General features: G+C 36.7%; 1 protein-coding gene across 2 annotated transcripts in view; it reads left to right on the forward strand.

The window, feature by feature from the left end:
* Positions 1-1141: 1141 nt before the first annotated feature.
* LOC149770115 (uncharacterized) overlaps positions 1142-24016 on the forward strand; it is a 34131-nt gene continuing 11256 nt past the window's right edge. For both annotated transcript variants that reach the window (XM_089949371.1, XM_089949372.1), the window contains exon 1: positions 1142-1263. The gene's annotated coding sequence lies outside the window, so the exon portion shown is untranslated. The remainder of the gene's footprint in view (positions 1264-24016) is intronic.

The following is a 24016-nucleotide window of genomic DNA, read 5'->3' on the forward strand; positions in this document are numbered from 1 at the left end:
CTTTTTCATTGCTGTGTCCCAGAATGAAACAACGTTGTTTTGGGTTTGCATGGGTTCAGCCAACGTTAATGTTTTAATGCTTAAATGGTAATTAATTTCATTAAATGTATATTTAAGACAGACAACAATATTTCGATTCGACAAAGCCTTATTTAATGTTTTCTGCACTAATGTACGCAATTATTACTATTTGGATTAGACGGGAGTATTGGAACTACCAAGGAATTGACTATATAGATCTTCTTCGAGTAGGAAAAATGAGTACGCTATAGATTGCATGCGATTCAAATCGTCTTATGATTGTTTCCCTTGCTTACAAATTCAACTATAGGTCAATGTATATTCAACTAATTTGATCCAATCAAATACTCTGCTTCCTAAATAATCGATGTATGGATTTCAGGTATATAGCACTAAGTAACAAAGTGGCAGATTTAAACGCCTGACCAACATTAGAGCCGAAGAAATATATCCGAATATAGGACTTGAACTCGAAAGTAAATATTCAGTCACATTTTATTACATTCCATTTTAGCCTAGTGGTTAGAGCCTCCGCCTCGGACGCGGGAGGTCACGGGCTCAAACCCCGAATGAGTCATATCAAAGACATAAAAATGCTACAAGCAGCTGCCTCGCTATGCGCTCAGCATTAAGAGGTTAGTGTTACAAATGGTCGGCCTGGTGTCAGGATAATGTGAGTGGGTGGGACGTCAAGCTACATGTCTTCGGCATAATGCCCCAGTGCTGGACATCACTCTAAACTGCCACACCACAGACATCGTAGCGATATGACTGAAAAAATGTTAAAGCTATCTTAAAAATCCAAATAACACACAGACACACATTACATTACATTACATTTTAATTAAGGTAGTAATGCTAGAAACTACTTAAACTTAATGCAGAATAATGTGTTGTTTTGAGGTATAGTGACCATTAAAGTAGTCGTGACAATGGGACATGAGCTACACAACAAAACCCTTGCCATTCAAATTATACGATTCTTAATATTTTTTCTCCTCAGAAGTTCATTTCTTTTGAATGATAATTACTTGTTCAAATACCCGACAAGTAACATTCAGCGAAGAGTAATCTCCCATGGTTTACCAAAGATCGTGTTTCTAATTTTACTCCAAATGGAATAACCCGGTAAGTACTAAGGAAACAAGTAAACAAAACCAAAAGTCTAAACCAGAGATTTTGCTGACTTCAGAATCAGCGGAAGAAGCATAACGGATACAGTTGATTATACGGTACAGTTGGGTGAGTTAGTATGTGACATTTTATTTCGATTACCAGTCTCCTATCAGATTTCAAGACAACGTATACCTTGTGCATCCATTATTGGACACCATTGAAATGTGCCAGTGTAATGGAGAGGCGATGTCGCGTGAAATATTTGGAGCACTCTTTATCTTTGCCAGAACGATTTATTCACAAGGCAGCTTTATTCATTAGCATGAATGTTTGATTTTATAAACAAGATATGGTCTTGAGGATATGAAGTTAATCCTTTCAGCGGTTTAGATTTCAGCTGTGTTTCTTTTTACTTTCATCTACCAAACCTTTACACCAAGCGCGATGTTATATTTCGTTTGTTTACTTTACTACCTTATTTTCCTATCTACGCGCGTGTGCATGCATCGTTATATACATAGACAATATACGCTAATTTGTACATAATGTAATAATCGCCAGTTACGTGTTTAAACAAAAGGATGCATAGTCATCTCACGCCTTTATATTTGTTTAAATTTCGAGAGATCTTTTAAGAGAATACGTGCTCCTAAATCAAACAGGCCTGATAGATAGATAGAGAGATGGATGGATGGATGGATATATAAGGGATTTAGAATTTCCGAGTTCCTAACTTTTGGCACGAAGGTATATCCAGTAGCAATGTGAATAAAAACACAATGTATTGTTTTCTCTTTTGAAAGTGAAACAAGTACTTCTGAGAATAGAATTAACAAAGTATGTGTTTGACCCTTGCCCTTTGTACCACGTGGTCTAGTTAAGTAATCTAGGATTGCAGAAGTGTACATGAGTTGAACTGTCAGAATAAGTGCTATTGCTACATTAGAAATCGTCAGGAAATAAACTTCTGAACTTGTACAACGTGAAATCTGTGTGATTCATATTTTCAATGCAAATAATGCGGTTCCTCGAATTGGGAATGATCCTACCAGACATGAAACGCTTGTGCAAAATATAACCAAAACAATATTATGATATAGGAAGGGTAGGTGTTAGGTTTGAAAATCTGGGGGGACAGATTAATTTTATTTTTTTAAATAAAAATGTACATTGAAAAATATCTTCCTATTGTTGTAGCTGTGTAGGGTAGATGGCAGCTACATTGGGGAATTAGCTGGTAGAGCAAACATACAAATGTCTAGGCTACATATTTTTTAATGATTTCTTTTCAATGTACCAAATTCAAATTCAAAAGCTCTCTCTAACTTGCTTATTTTGATTATAATGGTGTGCGTAATGGTTGGTGTACATGTGTCTCTGGTTTATGTCCGCAAAGTGGACTAATAATTGATCCTGGGGTAAGGAATTAGAGCCTCATACCCCAGGCGTTTATGTGCACAACGAGCACTGTTAATGTAGCCGTCATGTCGTAGGAATAAATGTCTCTAACGACCTGAATGAAGGGCTTTCATGAGCGGGAATGGACCCAACACGCACTCATGTTCAAATAGATGAATTTCAGTTACCCATTACTGAGCTAGGTGTCGACCAAAGCAGTATGTGACGCCAGCAGCGATTGGTCACCATTATGACGTCACATCGGGACACCCAGGTTTAGACGGATGGTAGTAGTACGACATCTCCGTTGTGGTACAGATGTCCGGGAGAAGCAAGGGAGGAAAGGTACCCGGAAAACAGGCGCAAACGACACAGAACCCTCAAACGCCAGCCCGTACTCAACCAAATATAGTCCAGGTAATCTAGTGGACATAAAAATACCAATAATGTGTGATCCATCTGCGCAATTAATCCAACAGAGTGAGCCATTTAAACAAAAAATGATTCATAATAAATAAAGTTGGAATTTTGTCTATAAAGTGTACATCATACTAATGAAAAATACCAATCGGTTAAGTAAAAATGATTTCGAAATGTTTTGTATCACACATAAGCAATGAAGCAATAACGAAATTTTGATGGCGTTATCGAAATGATCAATTTAATTTCTAAGATAGAGATTTTATCTAAAGCAGTTTCAAGCCAAATGGAAACTGCATGATTTTCTAAGGCAGTTCTAGTAGGTTGCTCGACCTTGTCAATATCAAGTATGCCCGGGGTCTTCAGAAGTAAGGCAACACTTGGTTCACGGTGAGCTATCGTCCAGTCCCACATTCGTCGCTGGTCCCTCCCTTGAAAAGGCCTCTCCTGAGTGTCCACATCGTCGACCGGACCGCTAACTTCCTAGCTGGTATGTACTTGCCTGAGTACTGGAGAGTAGGGTTCCTTTTACTAACAGCAGTATACTCCACTATTATTGAATAGTAGAGACCCGTTGACATGTATGTATTGACGGACAACTGTCTTTGTTCTTCCACAATTCTGCGGGTCCCTCTGTCCGCTCGTGCAGCATGTTTTACATGGCTCCGTCATGCAACTTCGTCACAGTACCAGCTAGGGCTCTGAAATAGCCCCTCAATGGCTCCTTAGAAAACCATGGTTAAGCAACAGCAGCTTTCCAGCGAAATAATCCTGCACTACTCTTTGTCGTCCCGGGAAAACATATTAGTTCTTGTTGGGTTGTCGACTCATCATTTCTTCGTGATTAATTCATGGCCGCCTCGCGGACGCACAGATGCAGTGCTCCAAGATTTTAGGTGGTCGACGTCATCTTGCTGAATGAATCGATTTGATTGATTGATTGGATTATAGGGGCGTTCGCACGTAGTTCACGTGCATCTGGTTAATTCCTGCACTGCAGGATGTTTATTGTTCCTCGGGAAAGGAATCAGAGCCACATCCCCCAGGCGTTTATGCACTCAATGAGTACTGATAATTTAGCCGTCAGTTAGCGAGACATAATGTCCCATGCTATCTCTGTGGTTGGCTATCATGAGTGGGAATGGACCCAGTATTCACTCATGCTTAAGTAAGTCTGTACCAGTTGTGTGGATGAGTGGGATTAGAACCGACACTGTCTCATGTATATATGATTTTTGTTAGTGAGGAATTTATGCGCGCGCTGCACGCTGATAATTGTTGTCCGGCCGAGGCATGAAAGGAAGTGTGCAGGATTGCAGGCGCCGATTCACACACAGGAAGGTGTCCGTTGACGAATCCAGGCTGTTAATTTAAAGATGTCGTCTTGAAGGAATTTTGAATAAATAATCTTAATTTCCGAAAGGTTCTAATAATTTTTTGAATTTGGGAGCAGCTTTGTGCTGTTTTATATTGTTAGTGTTGAGCATACATGGAAGTTAGTTTGAGAGTGTTATAAATAGGGTAGATGAAGCAGCAGAGAGGGCGAACAGACCAAATGATTCCGACAAACAAATAAAACAAACAAAAAGAAAAATAAAATCTGTAGAAAGGTCCAGATTTTCACAAATAAACGTTTCCTGGGAGGTTTTTATTTTTGTTGAAACCAAACCCCATCAATAAAACCTAGTTCGAAAAGATAGCTGAAAAATAAAGTACTCAACGTGTTTATTTATTTTTTTTTTTTTTTGTTTAATTACTGGACGACCAACATTGGTAGGCGCCCTCTCTGCTGCTATTAATTAAAAGATTTTATCAAGACCCACACGATATCTTGTTCTTGGATCATGTAAATTTATTGTTATAAATCCATGCGGAGTAGCTTGCGCTCGTGAGAAGAAATTTCTGAATTTAATTATATCCATGTCACCACCACACCAAGTTTGATGAATATTTCGCAGCATGTGTGTGTCTACACCATTAAACACAACTAAAATATTGCAGTTGTCCCTGATCACTTTTGGTATTTGTGTATATCGTTGAGTAACATAGATCACATCTGTATTTTTATGTCTACCTCGGGAAAATATTCTAGCTGGATTTGATTGTTTATCTAGCATCACATCGTCGTATACAACTAGATTATTAATAAATCCGTCTAAAACATCTACGGACGGTGCTTCATCAATATCGGTTATAAACTCTATAACATCATTACCTTCATCCAGTAATCGCGCGTTTTCACTGAAATCTTTAAGTACATCATAACATCGTTGATCATCAGCGGATGGTGCTACTAAATACAATTTATCCCATTTCAACCATCTCATTATTAAATTAAGTAATAACTGCGTCTTACCCGATCCAGATGGTCCAATGATAATCATTCTGATGGAATTCGCTATCGCAGGAGGATGCTTAACTGGCTCTCGTCGCCGAGTTGCTGAGAAATCAATTATATCCATATATATTATAACATGAATTTATATTGTTTACGCTGTAGAGTTTAAACTCCAACTGTTGATTTAGCTACAGTTATAACAAAAAATAAAAAATAGCGTATGGTGGAAAATGTTCTGTGTGCGGTAGGAAGAAATTTTCGTTTTTACCTAATAAGCGCGGTGGTGATGTTGCTAATTTGATGTCAAAGTTTCCAGGTGCTCCATGGGCTAAATACAGCGGAGAAAAACATCTACCAGGATATAATTATTGCAGTCCCGGTACCAGACTTGATATCAGGCTCGATAATCAAGATCAACCAAAACCAGGCGAGGAACCAGTAAACGCTATTGATCGAGCTTGTCACGCTCATGATGTTGCGTATAAAAGTAAAAATCTACAAGATAGACATATTGCGGATGTGAAATTAATTCACGCGCTAGATTCTATAAAAAATAAAAATATCAAAGAAAAATTAGCTAATTGGTTAGTAAGATCCGCGATGAAAAGTAAATTATCGCTTGGGGCTGGTAATTTATAAATGGAATCGATTTATTATTCACCGAGAGGATACTGGAGAGGCAAAGCAGCAGTTGGTAAACTTGCTGATGCAGCAGCGGTTAAACATTCTACTGCTAAAACGTGGTTATCCAAACAAGCAATATGGCAAATTTATCTACCACGTCCTAAACAAATTCAGTACGCGTATTTCGATGTCAGTGTTCCCAATGAAGTTCATCAAGCTGATATTCTGTTTTTACCGCATGATACTGTGCGTGGAAAAACGTACAAGTACGCGTTAACCGTAGTTGATGTTGCAAGTAGATATAAAGAAGCAGAACCGTTATCGACGAAAACATCATCTGAAGTAGCCGATGCGTTTGAGCGAATTTATCAACGAGGTGGTGGACCACGAGGTCGTCTACGATGACCACAGCTACTACAGGTTGATCCTGGTAAGGAATTTCTTGGTCCAGTATCATCGTTGATGAAACAACATAATACCAAAATACGACGAGGGCATACTGCAATTCACCGTGATCAAGCAATTGTTGAGCGATTTAATCGAACACTTGCCGAGCGGTTATCTGGATATCAATACGCGAGGGAATTTATTCAGGATAAAAGATCTCGCGAATGGGTTGCAAGATTACCAAACGTGATAGCTGCATTAAATAATGAGATCACACGAACAACCAACATGAAACCCACTAGCGCAATTACGAAAAAAAATATACCAACACAACGAAAAGATGTTGAAAAACAGAAAATATTGGGTGATGTCACAGTCAGATATTTATATGAGCCTGGTGAACTTGAAGGTGGTAAAGCGAGAGCGACTGATCCTATTTGGAGTGTTACCACACACAAAATATCCACCGTGACAAGATCGCCAGGTAGACCTGCAATCTACAGATTAGATTCGGCTGCTCCTCAACGCGGATTTGTACGTGAACAATTACAAATAATCCCCACGGATACACAACTACCACCGCGATCACTTAACTAGCGCTAGTGCCTGAACCGCGACGTCGATTACATTCGAGACAGGTCAGCATGGTATTTTCACGTGTATGACCGCGACTATTATCTTTTCTGTCTACGGTAAATTGTCTTGAATCATTACTCGAATACCGCCATAACATTATACAATTGCAACTTGTGCAATGATTATTCTGCTGCTGTTTTAACTCAATAATAAATTCAACATCAAGATCAAACTCGCGTTTATTTTTTTTATCAGATTGTTTATATCCGATTAATTTTTTTCTTATTATATCATCATCGATGATGTTAAATTTATCAACGATTTCAGGAATTATAATTCTACGTAATTGAGATATCTTTCTGACCCTCGATACCGCTAAATAGACTAAATTTGACCACTCGATACGATCGTCTACAATCCAGACTCGTGTGTCAGAAATAGTTAATCCCTGAGACGAGTGGATCGTCATAGCGTATCCCAACACCCATGGAGATTTGTCAGCGTGTAGTGCATCTTCGACTACACTGATATCAACGGCGACAATATCATTTAATACGAGATTCTGTTTTTCAGTCTGTCCTGGAATATCAACATTAATATTTTGTTTTCGTGTATCTGATGGTCTATAACACAACGGTACGGGTAATTCTGAATATTTTTCTTTATGTAGTTGAAATAACTGCTGTTGTAAATCGTCTCTGATTATTTTTCTGCTTGCTACGATCAAATCGTTGGGTCTCCATAAATTTAAAAAATCGCTCATTGAGGTCTCTGAGATTACTCCGCGTAATATTTCACACTGAATTTTGTTTGATTGTAATCTGATTAATTTTTTTAACTCCTTTAAATTTGCATCGAGAGCTCTATGATCATCATCTATTTCTTCGTAATAATCAACGAAAGTTTTTAACCAATCATGTGGAAATGGTCCAACAAAAGGCGGTGGTTGACCATGATCGCCACACATTATTATAGCGGTATTTTTCGTCAGCAACCAATCAAGAAACGTTTTTAATGTATCCAATGACACCGTACATATCTCATCCCAAATAATTATTTTAGGTATATATTTTTCTCCCATTCGTTCAGGAGTCCATGTATCCCCGCGCCACCGAAAGAAACTATGATACGTGCAAGATTGTACTTGCCGTTGTTTCATCTCGCGTGCAAGTCTATGTGTGGGTGTCAGCACGATCATATCTGAATTTCTAAAAACATTAATTGCTCGAGTCGTTTTGCCGCATCCACCAGGTCCATTGAGATATACTGTCTTATATCTGGTTATTGGATCACTCACCGGCGGCGCTTTCGACATTTCTGATATTTTATTACCCTCACGATAAAAATCTCTCATTGGAACATCTGCTGATTCTGTGTAATTGTGTAATATTTCTTTTTTTATCCTCCACGAACCCCATCGCTCATCATTACTTGTAAATTTCATAACAGATTCTAAATATTTACTCGAAATATAAAACGAATCTGTTGCGACTCTGACTGCGGTCATAGGAAATCTATTAATCATCGATAATAAATTTATGGAAACATAAGCCAACATGGAAGATCTTAGATGAGTATACTGTGGGGAGACGTCATTTATGTAACTAACGATCGTGCCCAATTTTGTTCCGTCGGATAAATAAACATTTTCTCGATTTACAAATATATTTCTCGCTGTTGTATCAGCGATTATAAAATCGTACTCGGCATCATCTAAAATTAATCGTGCGTGATGTCTTTTATGATCATATGCACCACCCTGAGTAAATTTACCTATAATTTTTCTACCGAGATCTTTTGCGGTTTTGAGTTTAATCTCGAGAATTTTAGGAGCTTCTTTGATAATATCATCTTCGGAAACATCAGGACATTTTTCCTTAAACTCGCTAATAACTTCATCGAGATTGATATAATCTGGCATGGGCAACCAAACTTCGGTCTGTGCATGATATGATATAATTGCCTCACTGACCACCAACGATGTCTGTATCGCACAATCTAGCATATATCGTAACAAAACTATAGGTGCCCAACGTTTTTCACAAAAATGTCTGCCAAACCAAACATAACAAATCTTGTGAAGATTTTCGTTAAACTCGAATGATTCAACACAAGCAAATCCAGTCAGATCAAAATCAGGTAATGGTCCATTAATTGCCACTCGAGTCATCTCGTTTGTGGGGTGACCGAATCTTTTAAAGTATACAGAACAATCTCCGTATCCTAGAAAACTTCCTGGATAACATGCAACCATATCAACCGAAATAACATCATCGTAATTATATTTGGTATTCCACAATCCACCGTGTCCGTATTCGACGCAACTTGCGCGTATGTCCTCGAGTAAATCAAATCGTGTTGGTTTCCATGAATTTCGTTCTCTAGCGAAATGAGCCGCAACAGATGGAACGGTAAAACAATTAGTTAGTAATTTGTCAGTATTTTCCGCGTGTTTGCACTCTAAAAACCTATCCGCGAGATTTTTCATCTCGTCATGGAGAGATTCTGTTCGATATATTTCACCATTTGGTCTAACAAACTGATCAAATCCACCCTCCTCATTACTTTTAAATAACTATACCGATACAGGATCGTTTTTTACTTATTTCGTTGATAAAATCAAACATACTATCTGCCCCCATATCTGGGGGGTAAAATCTAACAGTTCGATCACGTGGAAATATTGTTACTGCGCTGGTCCATGCGTGCGCGTTATGATTAATAATATTTATTGGAGTTCCTTTTGATTTATATTTGGATTCGTACAGTACCTCCCCCGTTATTGTTGATACTGCTATTGGAAATTTTAATATTTTTCCTAACTCAGCAACATCTTTTATTGCGGCACCTGTATCCTTAACTGAATCAGCCCACGAGCTTATTTTTTTACGTCTTAAATCAGTTAATCCATTTCCACGCATCGCGTTTGTAAAGTGTTCTATTACTCGTTCGGCTACACAATTTAACCTTGAAAATTTCATGGGTGCCAGTTTATCAACGTTGGGTTTCTTATTTATCTCATAGATTCCATAAATAACCGCTGTTACAGGATACGCTCGCTCATAATACGGTTTGTCAACACCCGTCGATAGACCCGGTCTGGAATTTTTACTTAATATGACAGTTTTATTATTACCAAGGACAGGATCATATTTGTCACGGATAATCCAACTACCTGTTTCTGTTAATACAATTAATTTTACTTTGAGGAAATATTTTTGATTGCCCTCGTATTCAGTGATGTAGTTAATGATAGTTGCCGCTCGCTTGTCATTCATTGTGGCGTCCTTGACAGTATTGCGAATAATCTTGAACGTTGACCATGTGTGAGATGCACCATCTGTGTAAAATTCCTTCTTGGCGTCGTGAATTTTCGAGATCAGACTTTTATTTTTCGGATCAACCAGATCTCGTACTGGTAAGTCAGAAGATAATCTGTCGAGGTTGAATTTATACTTAACAGGCCTAGCTTGGGATAATTTCTCAAACTCGTTCATATAATTAAAACAAATATTTAAATAAAAAATATTATATATACAATGTCTCAATGCAGATGGTTGATGATAGGTTCAGTAAATCGATGCAATAAATCCTGTAGAGGCGAATTTTGTTGGATGCACTTACAAAGTATACGACGAGGAAGTCTAGGACCAATACCGTGTCTGCGGTGTGGTGTTGGAGTGCGAGGAAAAACAAAATTATGTGGAAAGTGCGGGGGAAAACGGTTCAGAGAGCTTAAAAGATATTATGACAAAAAAAAATAATAATGGTGAAAACGTTATAAAATCCGTGGAGGATTATATATCAAGATTTCAGACAAACAATGATTTAAACAAATAATATTATTATAATGGAGCAAAATAAATTTGTCCCACATCCCACAATAACAAACTATGAATCAGATCGTAATGGCATGATTAGAAATTGCAGGTTAAAAAAACCAGTTGGTTATATTACTAATGCTGGTTATCTAATGTTCACATACAATGGAGAAAAGAAACATTATCTGTGTCATAGATTTACGTACGAGTGTTTCTTCGGAGTGATCAGTGACGGTCTTGTGATCGATCACATTGACGGGAACACTCAAAACAATAATTTATCAAATTTACAAGCTATCACACACAGCGAGAATAATACACGTGGTAATACTGGAAGATGTAAGACAGTTACTAGAAGGGTGGTAAATTCCACAAACACAGAAACTGGCAAAGTAATTATATTTCGTTCGATGTGTGCTGCTGCGAAATATTTTGATATTCACCCGCATTCAGTACAAAAAGTAGCAGAAAATATATATAAAACCGCTTTCTCAAAGAAATATAAGCAGAAAATCATCTTTCAGTATCAATAATTATCATCACCACATTATTAACTATCATCACCACATTGAATTAATTTTTTTAATTTATGTCACAGTATGTCCTCCATACACTACTGAATTTTTGATTATATGGGGGGGGGATTACTTTGTAATATATAGTTTTCTTCGTAGATTTTTGATTTTTTATGATCGTAATTGGTCAGTTTAACTAATTACGTCGTAATTAATTACTCGTAGAAGCATATTTATGGTTTTTAAATATTTCCCATCATACAACATTACGAGAAATCAGGGCAATTTTACAACCGCTGTTATTGATCCGCAAGTAGCTATATACAATCAGCTTAGAAACCGTTGTTATGGTGTACAGGTGCATTTCACAATCCGTTATTGATTTCGCAGGTATTTGCAGTCTGCATAATACAGATATATTCAGAAACTGCTGTTATAATTCAGAAACCGTTATTTTAATGCAGGGTAGTTATTTAAATGTAGAAATTATTATTATTATTCAGAAACCGCTATTTTAGTGTAAATATATTTGAAATTAGTTCCTTAGTTATATATTAACTTTCGAAACATATGTTTCTAACAAGATTTGATAGCTCAATCAGTATCGTATTGGACTGTGACGCTCGCGGTCCAGGATCAAATCCCATGACTGACAATTGGTCGGGTGGTTACGCATATTAGCGATTTTTATAATTAATTGGGGCACCGCCAGCCCCTCTCCGCGAGAACACCATCCTATCATGTCAAACGTGGTAGATACATGTTTTTGTATTTCCCACGGGTTGATTATTGTGGGTGGGTGTTCTCGCGGAGAAAATGGCCTCATTACATTACATCTCATTTCATTCATTCATTCATCACATCTCATTACATATATTTCATCTCATTATATATATTTCATTACATTACATCTCATTACATACTTAATGAACCTGCTAAAAGACTCGAATAGAGGTTCCATTTCAAAATATATATTTGTGCCGTCATTCATTGCATAAACCTGCTAAAAGACTCGAATAGATGTTCCATTTCATAATATATGTTTGTGCCGTCATTCATTCATTCATTGCATAATGAACCTGCTAGAAGACTCGAATAGAGGTTCCATTTCATAATATATGTTTGCGCCGTCATTCATTCATTCATTGCATAATGAACCTGCTAGAAGACTCGAATAGAGGTTCCATTTCATAATATATGTGCCGTCCATGCATAATCTGAGCTCGCTAAAGACTCGATAGGGGCTCTTCATTCATTAAATGTTATGTGTGCCTGGTGAACTTGGTAGAATGCGATGGCAATCTGCGAGTTCTTGGCTGTACTGTCCATGCATAATCTGAGCTCGCTAAAGACTCGATAGGGGCTCTTCATTCATTAAATGTTATGTGTGCCTGGTGAACTTGGTAGAATGCGATGGCAATCTGCGAGTTCTTGGCTGTACTGTCCATGCATAATCTGAGCTCGCTAAAGACTCGATAGGGGCTCTTCATTCATTAAATGTTATGTGTGCCTGGTGAACGTGGTAGAATGCGATGGCAATCTGCGAGTTCTTGGCTGTACTGTCCTTGAAACATCCCGACGAACTCGCTAAAGACTCGATAGGGGTTCTAGGGATAATTTTTTTTTATTTTAAAGATTTATATATTATATAATGAACCAGAAAATATCGAAGATATTATTTCTGCTATCAAAAAACTAGAAGAAAACGGAATTAATATATCTGGTGAACTAAATCCTGAAAAAATAATGTCTGATTTTGAAACATTAGAAGAGCTTAAGAACGAAAATAAGCACGTTCTATCATCTCAATATAAGTTCATAAAGTGGATTCAGTCAGCTATGTTTCAGTCACTGGCTGTGGTGAGCGATGATCAAGTAAATAAATTTGTTCCTCTTTCTGTCGCAGTAGAAAAGGTCAGATCGCTGTTATCACACGAGTACGAAACGAATAAAAGAATCAGTACCCGCATAAGATACTTAAGAAAAATTATGTCAGCGGGAAACGACCAAAGCACCCCTGTCTGAATTAATTATTTATTTATTCTGACATATTTATTCTGAAATATTTTATTTATTCTGAGATTATATTCTGAAATATTATATTAATTCTGAGATTATATTTATTCTGAAATATTATATTTATTCTGAGATTATATTCTGAAATATTATATTTATTCTGAGATTATATTCTGAAATATTATATTTATTCTGAAATATTATATTCTGAAATATTTTATTTATTTCTGAATTATTTTATTTATTTATTCTGAAATATTATATTCTGAAATATTTTATTTATTTATTCTGAAATTGATGGGCTGGTTGGTACTCAGGATCATACAAACCAATCAATTTCGTAATTTTGATGGGTTAGTTGGTACTCTGAATCATGCAAACCAATCAATTTCGTAATTTTGATGGGTTGGTAGTCAGATTTATTATTTTATTTTATTTTTTCTGAATTATTTTCTTTATTCTGAATTATTATTTATTCTGAGATTATATTTATTCTGAAATATTTTATTTATTCTGAATTATTATTTATTCTGAGATTATATTTATTCTGAGATTATATTCTGAAATATTATTTATTCTGAAATATTATATTTATTTTGTAATTTTGATGGGTTAGTTGGTACTCTGAATCATGCAAACCAATCAATTTCGTAATTTTGATGGGTTAGTTGATACTCGGATTTATGTAAAATTATCAAATTTGCAATTTTGATGGGTCAGTTGGTACTCAGATTTATTATATTTATTCTGAGATTATATTTATTCTGAAATATTATATATTTATTCTGAGATTGATGGGTTAGTTGGTACTCAGATTTATGTAAAATTATCAATTTCGTAATTTTGATGGGTTAGTTGGTACTCAGATTTATTATTTATTTTATTTTCTGAATTATCCATCAGATCGTAGGGGTAAGTTGCTTGATTCTCTAATTGATTTCAATTGAATAAAATACCAAAACCAACAAAAATTAGAAAAAATCAGTAAAATTAGCTCAAATATCAGTAAAATTAGCTCAAATATCAGTAAAATTATCTCAAAAAATATGTAATTTTTTACTGATTTATTGGTTTTTGCTGGTTTTGATATTTTATTCAATTGAAATCAATTAGAGAATCAAGCAACTTACCCCTACGATCTGATGGACAAAATCACCCAAAATGGGTAAAATACCCATCAAAAACACGAAATTTGTTAATTTTTCACTGAAATTCAGAAAAAAATAAAATATTTATGATAAAATAAAATAAAATAAAATATTTCTGATAAAATAAAATATTTCTAATAAAATAAAAATAAAATAAAATAAAATATTTCTGATAAAATAAAATAAAATATTTCTTAATCCGCTCCTTATTTTATTCATTCTGGAATATTATTTTTTTAAGTTGATCGACTTTAATGCAGGAATGTGCATAATTTAGAATCTGATCTCTGCTACAAATGATCTCGATAATATGTTTTTGACGGAGCTCATCTAACTGTTCTTGTGTTAATAAGAAATCCTTACCTCCGTATTCATCAATAACTAAATTAACGTTAAATTGCTCCATGTTTTGTGAAAACGCTGTTCTGATGGCGTTTTCAAGTACTTCTTTGTCATGTATAAAAACCCTCACGTGCTGGTACATTATATAATATTTACTTGATTAATTCGAGATCAAAGATCTACGATTTCACATACAGATTTATCACGAGCTCTTCTCCACGTACGTCAATTAAGCGATTGAGGTGGTCTGTGAGCTTAAAATTTATTCGTGTTAACATATTATTGTGACACCGCAGATAAACAGGATTAGTTGGTTCTTGCACGATTAAATTTCCGGGGGAAACTTGTGGTGTAAATGTATATAAAATATATCCTTGTTGAGCCTGATTTGATCTTCCGAGATCTATTTGATAGCTGCCATTGACTACGTCACAAACCAGATTGACCACGATCGTGCTGGTTATATTAACGATTCCCGGAGAAACGTGTCTGCCGCCGCCATGTGGATCATTATTATGTCTGAGAACAGATGCTAATGGTGCTAGTTTTCTCCATGCGTCGAGTATTTTAGGATAAAACTCATCAATGACATCATTGACAGATTTTTTAATTTATCTGGATTATAATCAGGAAACTTAAACGTTACAATGTCAGCTTCGGGTATTTTGTATTTGGTTGCGAAAAATCTTCTATGATCGCCCGATGATTCAAAAACCAGGTTTATGATTCTATTATGAAAATATTCAATAGTATCAGCTATATTATTTAAAATTTCTACTCGTTTAATAATTTCTTCACGCGTAGATGTCAAATCAGACAAATATTCTCGAAAACTGTTACGTAAATTGTCTAGTTGTTCCTCATGATCTGAATTTACGATATGAATGACATTATTGATATTTATATCGTAAAACGAATTACCGCCAACAACGTTGTGTAAGATCCAGTAGTACTCACCGGTTTTATCGACACGAAATTGATCCCGTTTATCCCATACACGTTTTTCTATGTTCCACCAGAAACTTGCATAATTCATTTTAATATTATGATGAAAACTTTTCGATGATGTAAAATCATCCCGAGTTGGTTCTGGTGGTCCTTCATACACCGGGGAAATTTCAGGCCAACCTAGTACGGATCTTATCGTGGATTGATAAATATCAACGACGTAATCGGGAGAATGTATCTCAACCGTCGAAGATAGCGTCGATTCATGAACGTTAATTGATATTTTTGCTTCTTTTCCGGTTATTGATTTTATTCTACGCTGAAATTCCTCACTGATATCTTCAATCTCATAACTACCAGTGGGTATTCCAATATCTATCCAGTCAGGAGTACCATCTGTCTTGTTCTTGTTAGCAAATACGAGCGAATTATTTGCTGATGTACCATGAAATGATTTTGATCTGATATTTGGCCAACTGTAATATACCCGTAATTGAGCTAACGCTATTTCTTTTACTGGAATTGCAGTAGGAAAATTAATACTAAATTCAGGATTAGATGAACTTACCGAGATCATCGTTATCTTTGGCGGAGTTGTGTTAGTCACGATCTGCTAGAGTAATTCTGTCATTATTAATATTTGTATCTTTAATACCGATACCTTCGTCGTATATTTTAGTCATCATTGAAAACTCGAAATCGGATATAATTCTATCACCGAGACTCGCTGATAACAACGAGGATAATTTCGAGTATGCTACCATCGCTGTGTGTAATTTTATCATGCAATCGGATAATTTTTCGTTCGTGCAAGTACATATTTTTTTTGCGATGATATTGAGCACACCTGCAATCGTTGTTGCCGCAGAAATACAAATAGTTACAGCTACTGGTGCCATCATTGTCACCGCTGATAATATAACACCCGTTCCAGCAACAACAGCGGATACTGAATAAACAATCACGTCGACGATAACTAATCGTCGTCGATATTTTTTTACTTTTACTGTATATTGTTCGACTTGATCTTTTAGCGCCGCCTGCCATTCACGCGCTTGATTGTATCTGTATTGTGCACCGTCCATATATATTTATGCAGTAACCAATTGAGGTGTTTCAGCTACAAATTCCAAACACCACCAGTAAGATGTTGCGGTTAATTTCTTATCAGCTGCTTCCAGAATAAATATTTCTTCAGTTCCGTTATTTATTATAACAGATACAACCCCGGAAAACCTGTCGGTGGAATGACGCCATGGAAACGTTGTAAAGATCTCAAATCGCGCAGCACTGAACACGGACACTGTACACGCCAGTGACTGTTGCGGTATATTTGATTGTATTATTTTGCTGCGACCATGTTGCAAATCCCGATGATACCGTGTACACGATGTTTGTGATATGTCCGGGAGTTATTCCAGCTGAAATTTTAATCAAGTTGGTTTTGTTAACGATCTCAGGAATTCCCGCTACGATGTTTTGCTGTGTTTGTTTGATCGTGTCAATGTTGGTCTTGATATCTTGCTGTGTTTGCTTGATCGTGTCAATGTTGGTTTTGATATCAACGAGTTTTATGTCAACGACAAACGGAGTTCTGAAGAATTCTTCTGTGGTTCTTTGATGGTTTCTGCGAAATCTTGCAAAAGCGCCCACGTGAACATCATACTCAGCCCGTAACGTGGATAATTTATTATCTGCGGTACCATAGCTAATGTCAACATACTTTTTCGTTGCTGCGTCTTCGTCGGATGTTGGATCTCTTAAAACTACTATTTTGTTTCCGTTCATGCTGAGTTCACCCGTCATTGCGTCGCCGGTGTTTTTCACGCGATTAGCAACGCTTCTTCCAATTTCATTTCTGATGGTTGTAAATGATACACCCGAATCTCTGATTCTGCCGCCGTCAGTAAACACAGGAATATTATCTGTAACTGCACCGAGTACTCGTCGAACTATATCATTCCATTTAATATTGCTCGTTTTTAGTTTACCATATCGATCTTGAAAAATAACAACCTCATCTGGGTCAACTCCAGCCAGGTTCATAATATCAGCGAGGTCATCCTTAGTCGCATACTTCGACAGATCAACATCACCGGTTTTGTTCTTAACGCGTGAAGATCTTCTTCCGTAAATATCAACCATTATAATAAGACATGTTGTTTAAAACGCTTTACGCGAAACGAATCTGTTACTTGTATAATCATGCACGACTTTATGTGGTGGTTTGGATGATTTTGATATAGCGTCGAGTACATTAATTACTTCACGGCCGCATATTGGCGGATCTGTCATTGTTTGTGTGGGTAGCGTTGAATACCAAACTTGCGCGTGGAGTGGTGCAACATACTTGATAAATTCAACGGGTGGAGCTAACCCGTACGAATCAAAATAAACGATTCCACGTGGATCAACCGCGTATGATACCCAATGAGTACCGGGTCCAGAACGTTCTTCGAGATTAATAATACCTGTTTCGAGTTTATTCGGTTGTTTCGATAATTGATCTCGCATAAAAACACCTCTAAAGGCTTTTATTTTTAATTTTTTAGCAGCATCAAGTAAATCAAAATTTGATGCTGGAGTATCTAACGTGGAAGCCTCAGACCTCTTCCCAAAGGAGATCCGGGTAATCTTAGACCCCGTCCTTTTTTTTTGTATCCACTTCTAGTTGCTTTCTTTAGAGCCATTCCAGCAGCTGTTCCAACAGCACCTAACGCGGCTGCTTTTGCTACGGCTGGAGCAGCAGCAGCTATTAACGCTGGAATAGTCGCAAGAAGTGGAAATATACCACCGGTTTTAAACATGTCTTTGATGGCGCTCGGGGAAAGATGAAATTGAACTCCAGTTTTTGATTCCAGGGATTTATTGAAATGTTTAATCTGATTATTTGTCAGCGATAATTTGTTTGGACCACCACCAATCTGATCTCGTTTTAGTGATATTTTAGTTCCGCATTTGTTGGCGGTTTTTGATTGAAGCTTTTTTACCTGACCAGGAGTCAGAGTAACATTAACATGACCATACGACATTTTTATATAAAATATATTTTTCTAAATAGCATGATTAAAGATTTTCCACCGGTGCATCAACGACCCTCATTCGACCACTACCGCCTTCAAGTAACATGGCCTTATCGCTAAGTATGACCGCGATTGCTCTATAATCAACACCACCTGTATTCAGTGTTGCTTTAAGATGTATATCAACGACAGATTGTTTTGATAGATCAAGATGCTCCAATGAAAAATAATAAATCGGATATAAAGTTCTGAAATCTACTTGTGATATTTGCAACCCAGTATCTATATTTTGATCACGTCCCATGAATGACATTAAACGATGATATGCACGCGCTATGTGATTTTGTTCATAATTTAGATGTATATTCTCTGTTGGTTCTTGTTGTCCGTTTATCCGTAAAGAAATATCTGTGACACCTAATTTATCAAATATCATATGAGAGCGAGTTTGTGAGTTTAATCGATCAGTTTCCTGAAACGCAATAAAAATATGTCGCGGTGCAGAAACACCCTGTTGTGATGCTATATGCCATGTAAACTGACCGTTAACGTTAGTTTGCATACTGTCTGTGCTTGTTGTTGACCATGACAATAAGGATTTACCACCAGTGTCCATGAAAGAAATTAATTTTTGTTCTACTGCGATCGTTGGAGTCATTACCGGCATCCATAGTGAAAGTTTAGACAATATTACTTTACCAGCATCACCAGCAGGTCTCCACAGAGCATCGTTATCATCACCTTTTCGCAAAAGAACAACCGTGTGTCTAGCTCCAAAAATAACCTTCCTAAAATTTCTACAAAATCCAAAAATATGCGATAGTGGAATTGCACATGAGAATCTTCTATTGCCAGTAGACAACATATTTCTACGTGCTGCAAATCCCAAGTTGAAATTTTCGCCAGAACCATGAACCACTGGCCACACATCAGCATCAGCGTTATCGGCAAAATTTCTTGGTCGTCTTATATTATACGGATCGCTTTCAGGGTTATTGGAGTTATCTTTCACAAACATCATTGCAGGGCCTACTGATCTTGTATAATCATCAGAATATCTTGCTAATCCTATTATTGTTGTAGCACCGTCGACATCTTTCTGGATCGATTCGATATTTTTTCCATCGATCATATAAGTGGCGCTATCAAACAGTGCCATGATCCCGTTGTTGACAAAACCAATTTTTACTGCATCTGCATAATTAGTGTCATCCGTTTTTATAATTGTACCTTCTACCTCAAGAAAAGCCCCAGCGGGTAAAAAGTATCTACTTGTATCATGAACTTGTAGTTCAATTCTTCCACGTTGATTTGGTATTCGTGCTTCATAAGAATAAAACTGATAATCACGTACTGATTCATCTTTAAGGACAGGTGCTTCCATGTCAGATGCTGTGTCTGATTCACGCTTAAACATTTTATTATAATTATTTTCGTCTAACACGAAAACCGGGTTTAGAAATTCCACTCCCTGATATCATGCTTGAAATATTATTCCCTGGTTCACTGAGTCTTTGATCTGCTATCAAATTTCTTTCTGCTTCTTCAGATATCGCCGCTAGTTTTTGATTTGCGGCCTGATTTATTATTTTACTTACGTCTGCTGCCATCACCTCAGTACTTGCCAGTTTCACCGGTTGTTGTTTTCGTCGCAATAATCGTGCTAGTCTTTCTTTGATTGCCGAGAACGCCTTACCAGCAACATTGACAATTGCACCAGGCGCTTTATCACGAACAATATCAATAGCTTTCATCGATAATTGTTTTGCAATAGGTGCTACTTTTGGGGCTAAGCTTGTAAATAATCCCTGAATAACATCACCAAGTCCATCTCCGTAAGTAGCTCTGTAGATTGGTAATCGTAAGTTTACCGCTCTGACCTGCATGGGTTTACGATGATTATTATGTATGATCATCTTATTTTTATTTACCATTTATCTAACAACTAGTCATCAGCAAGTTCATCGATAAGTTCTCGGTAAACGCCGATATCCATGATACCACCCTGAAATAATCGCCGACAAATATCAGATGCTTCATTAATTATTTCTGGTGAATTATTTCCGGCACGTTTTCCTCCTATAAGAACCTCTAACCGTGACACATCATTAATGATATAATCAGGACAAATAAAATTGTTTTCTCCCGACGTAGTCAGAAAACCACTTCCTACAGCGCTCGGAGTATCATCACCAGGATCTCTTTCTTTACCCAGGGAACGTAATTTCTCCCGTTGTTTAGTTTCTATATTTTTTAATATTTCTTCTTCTTGTTTCCATTTTTCTTCTGTTTTTCGCTTCATTTCTTTTGCCATCTGCTTCCTTTTCTCTCCAGATGGTTTTTGCGGTGAAGAAGATTGCTGTTGTTCTGTATGTTGCAGAGGTGGAGGAAGCTGATACTGGAAGAGTTCTTCTTGTTCTAGTTGTTTTATTTGCTCGTCATAAAGTCTTTTTATTTCTTGATGAAGATTTCTATATTCCAAATCATCATATCTAGCTTGTTTTTTATTTCTATATACACGATATATCCATTTAATAAGATCATCATTACTTACTTTTTCATAACTAGGTTTTAAAATTATAGATTTATTAAATATACTAATTAATATTTTTTCAGGTAGTTTTTCTCTTTTAGTATTTCTAATATCTTCGATAAAACCTTCCTTAAATCTTGCAATCAATTCCACGTTTACTTCTGCTGGTTCGGGTTTACGTGCACGCTCTTTTTGCACGTCGGCGACTTCAGCACGAAGTTTTCCAATACTTTCAAGTATTTCCTCACCAACAGGTGGAGGTTGAGCCGCAGCTATTTCCCTGGCTATGCCAGGTGGAAGATCTCGTAAAATCTTCTTTGTCTGTTTAGTTCTTCTTGCTATTTTTCAGCTTGTTCTGCTGTTTGTTTTGATACCGGAAGAAGATCCTCTTTGATGACTGTTGTAACTTGTTCAGTAGCTGCAGTGACGGGCTTAAACAGTTTTTTAGTGTCTTCTTCGTACTCAACTTGTGCTTCTTGTTGCGCTTGTAGATTTTTTCTAAATGAATCTCGCACGGGAAGAAATTTTTTAATTGCTTCTAATCGTTCTCGTGCTGTTCTTGCAGTATGAGATTCTGGATGTACCATTATTTTTAATATAACAATCTTTTAATTAATAGCAGCAGAGAGGGCGCCTACCAATGTTGGTCGTCCAGTAATTAAACAAAAAAAAAATAAATAAACACGTAGAGTACTTTATTTTTCAGCTATCTTTTCGAACTAGGTTTTATTGATGGGGTTTGGTTTCAACAAAAAATAAAAACCTCCCAGGAAACGTTTATTTGTGAAAATCTGGACCTTTCTACAGATTTTTTTTTTTTTTTTTGTTTGTTTTATTTGTTTGTCGGAATCATTTGGTCTGTTCGCCCTCTCTGCTGCTGATGAGAAAGAATTGTTTAAAAAGAAAAGAAAATAAATAAGAAAACACATTTAGGGAGTTGAGAGGTGTAGCGTGTTTCCCCTCTGGTGGTGGGATCCGCGTTCGCCCACAGGCGATAGCCATGACCTGGTGACATGTATCCCTCGCCCCTCACCAGAAGATTTGCATTCTGCTCCCCTTGCAGGTCCTTCCGTGTGGTTCTTTTGGGATGGGGTATAGTTATCAATTGTTTGAATAGACAGGTCACCTTTGCTGAATATTCAGGTCCCGATTGACATATCAAAGGTGCCCGTATACTGGATTGATACCTAGTTTTAGAGGGGTTGGGTTTAGTATTGGTAAAATATTTATTTTTTGTGGGGGGTGTTTAGTTATTGTTTATTTGCGAAGACGGGTCAACGTTGCTGAGTATTCAGGTCCCCGTTGACATATCAAAGGCGCCCGTCTTCAGGACTGAGGTCTAGTTGAGGGAGTTGGGTGGAGTGGTGGTAAAATATTTATTTTTTAGGTGGGGGTTTACTTATTTTGATTTGAGAAGACGGGTCAAATTTGCTGAGTATTCAGGTCTCGATTGATATTTCAAAGGCGCCCATCTTCTGGATTGATACCTAGTTTAACGGGGGGTACTAGGTTTTAGTAGCTTAAAAGACTATGGTTTGAAATACTAGATGCCTGACAGGAATGGATGAGGGGTATATTTTATCTTTGAGCCTTGTTGTTTCTAGGTAGGTTAGGATGTTAAATTTAAATTGGGATAGTTATTGTCTAGTAGGTCGTGGTAGGTGTAAGAGGGTCCAATTGCTTTTTGAGATGTTATGAATTTTGCTCTTGCCAGTTGATATTTAGTGCCATTATCTTTAGCCATTTCTGTCTGACGGACTTCACAGGAGACATCCTGATATCATATTTCTATAACTGACTTGGTTGTTTCAGGTACACAGATCTGTGATTCCTACATTAAACTAAACATTTTATATCTCACTAATGAGTTGTTTGAAGTTGATTGGAAACCATGGAAATGATTATAACATATCTGATCAGACTCACATTCACTTTCAACCTCATCCTCAAAATATTTATGTTAAATAACTGTAGTTTAAGTGTAAGGGTTGGCAAAGCTTGTTAGGGTTCAAGTATAAAATATCTATTTCTTTAAAATCTATATAGCAGATACTCTTGCTAATTAGAGAAATTTAATCTACTATCTTGTCTCTAATATCATTAGCATTTTCAAAATCTAAAACTAATTATAATTCCTGTAAATAATCATTTAATTAATTTGCATAAACACAAATGCCTGTTGTTCTCACTTACTACTTAGACCATAGAGCTAGATCTGACAAACCAAATCATTATTGTCCATAAGCCCATGGGATGAGTGTGCTGTAAAGATTGTGCTTTAGATGTGGATTCTATCCAATATGGCTATGTACGAGACTTAAAAAAATGGAAAACAGTCGAATCTTGTCAAAAGTCTCTACTGCACTATTACGTGGAAACTTACACTAAAAGGAGACGAAAACATTCTACATATTTCTGGAGTACGCAAGACGAAACATCCTATCCCCAAATTACCCCACTCCACCTTAAAGGTGCCTCACAGTCTTCCACCGATCTTATCTCTATCTTCGTGTCCAACTTTTTTTTATTTTATTGGAAGGTACTAAAACGTAAAAACTACGTGCAATTCGTCAATACTGTGTCTCATTATTCTGATACAAAATATCAACTAGACACATATATACACAGAAGCGTCTGTATTGGAGAGATGCTACACACATTTTCTGACTTGAATTAGTATTGGGTAGTTTTTATCTGTAGACCTGTCAGAAGCGTAGCGGGGGGGGGGGCAGGGGGGTACATATGTCCCCGGGCGCCAAGGAGGCTTACAACGTTACATTATAATAAGTA

The sequence above is a fragment of the Sinohyriopsis cumingii genome, unplaced genomic scaffold (genome assembly GCF_028554795.1).
Source record: "Sinohyriopsis cumingii isolate HCF-2022 unplaced genomic scaffold, ASM2855479v2 utg002698l, whole genome shotgun sequence".
Lineage (NCBI taxonomy): Eukaryota > Metazoa > Mollusca > Bivalvia > Unionida > Unionidae > Sinohyriopsis > Sinohyriopsis cumingii.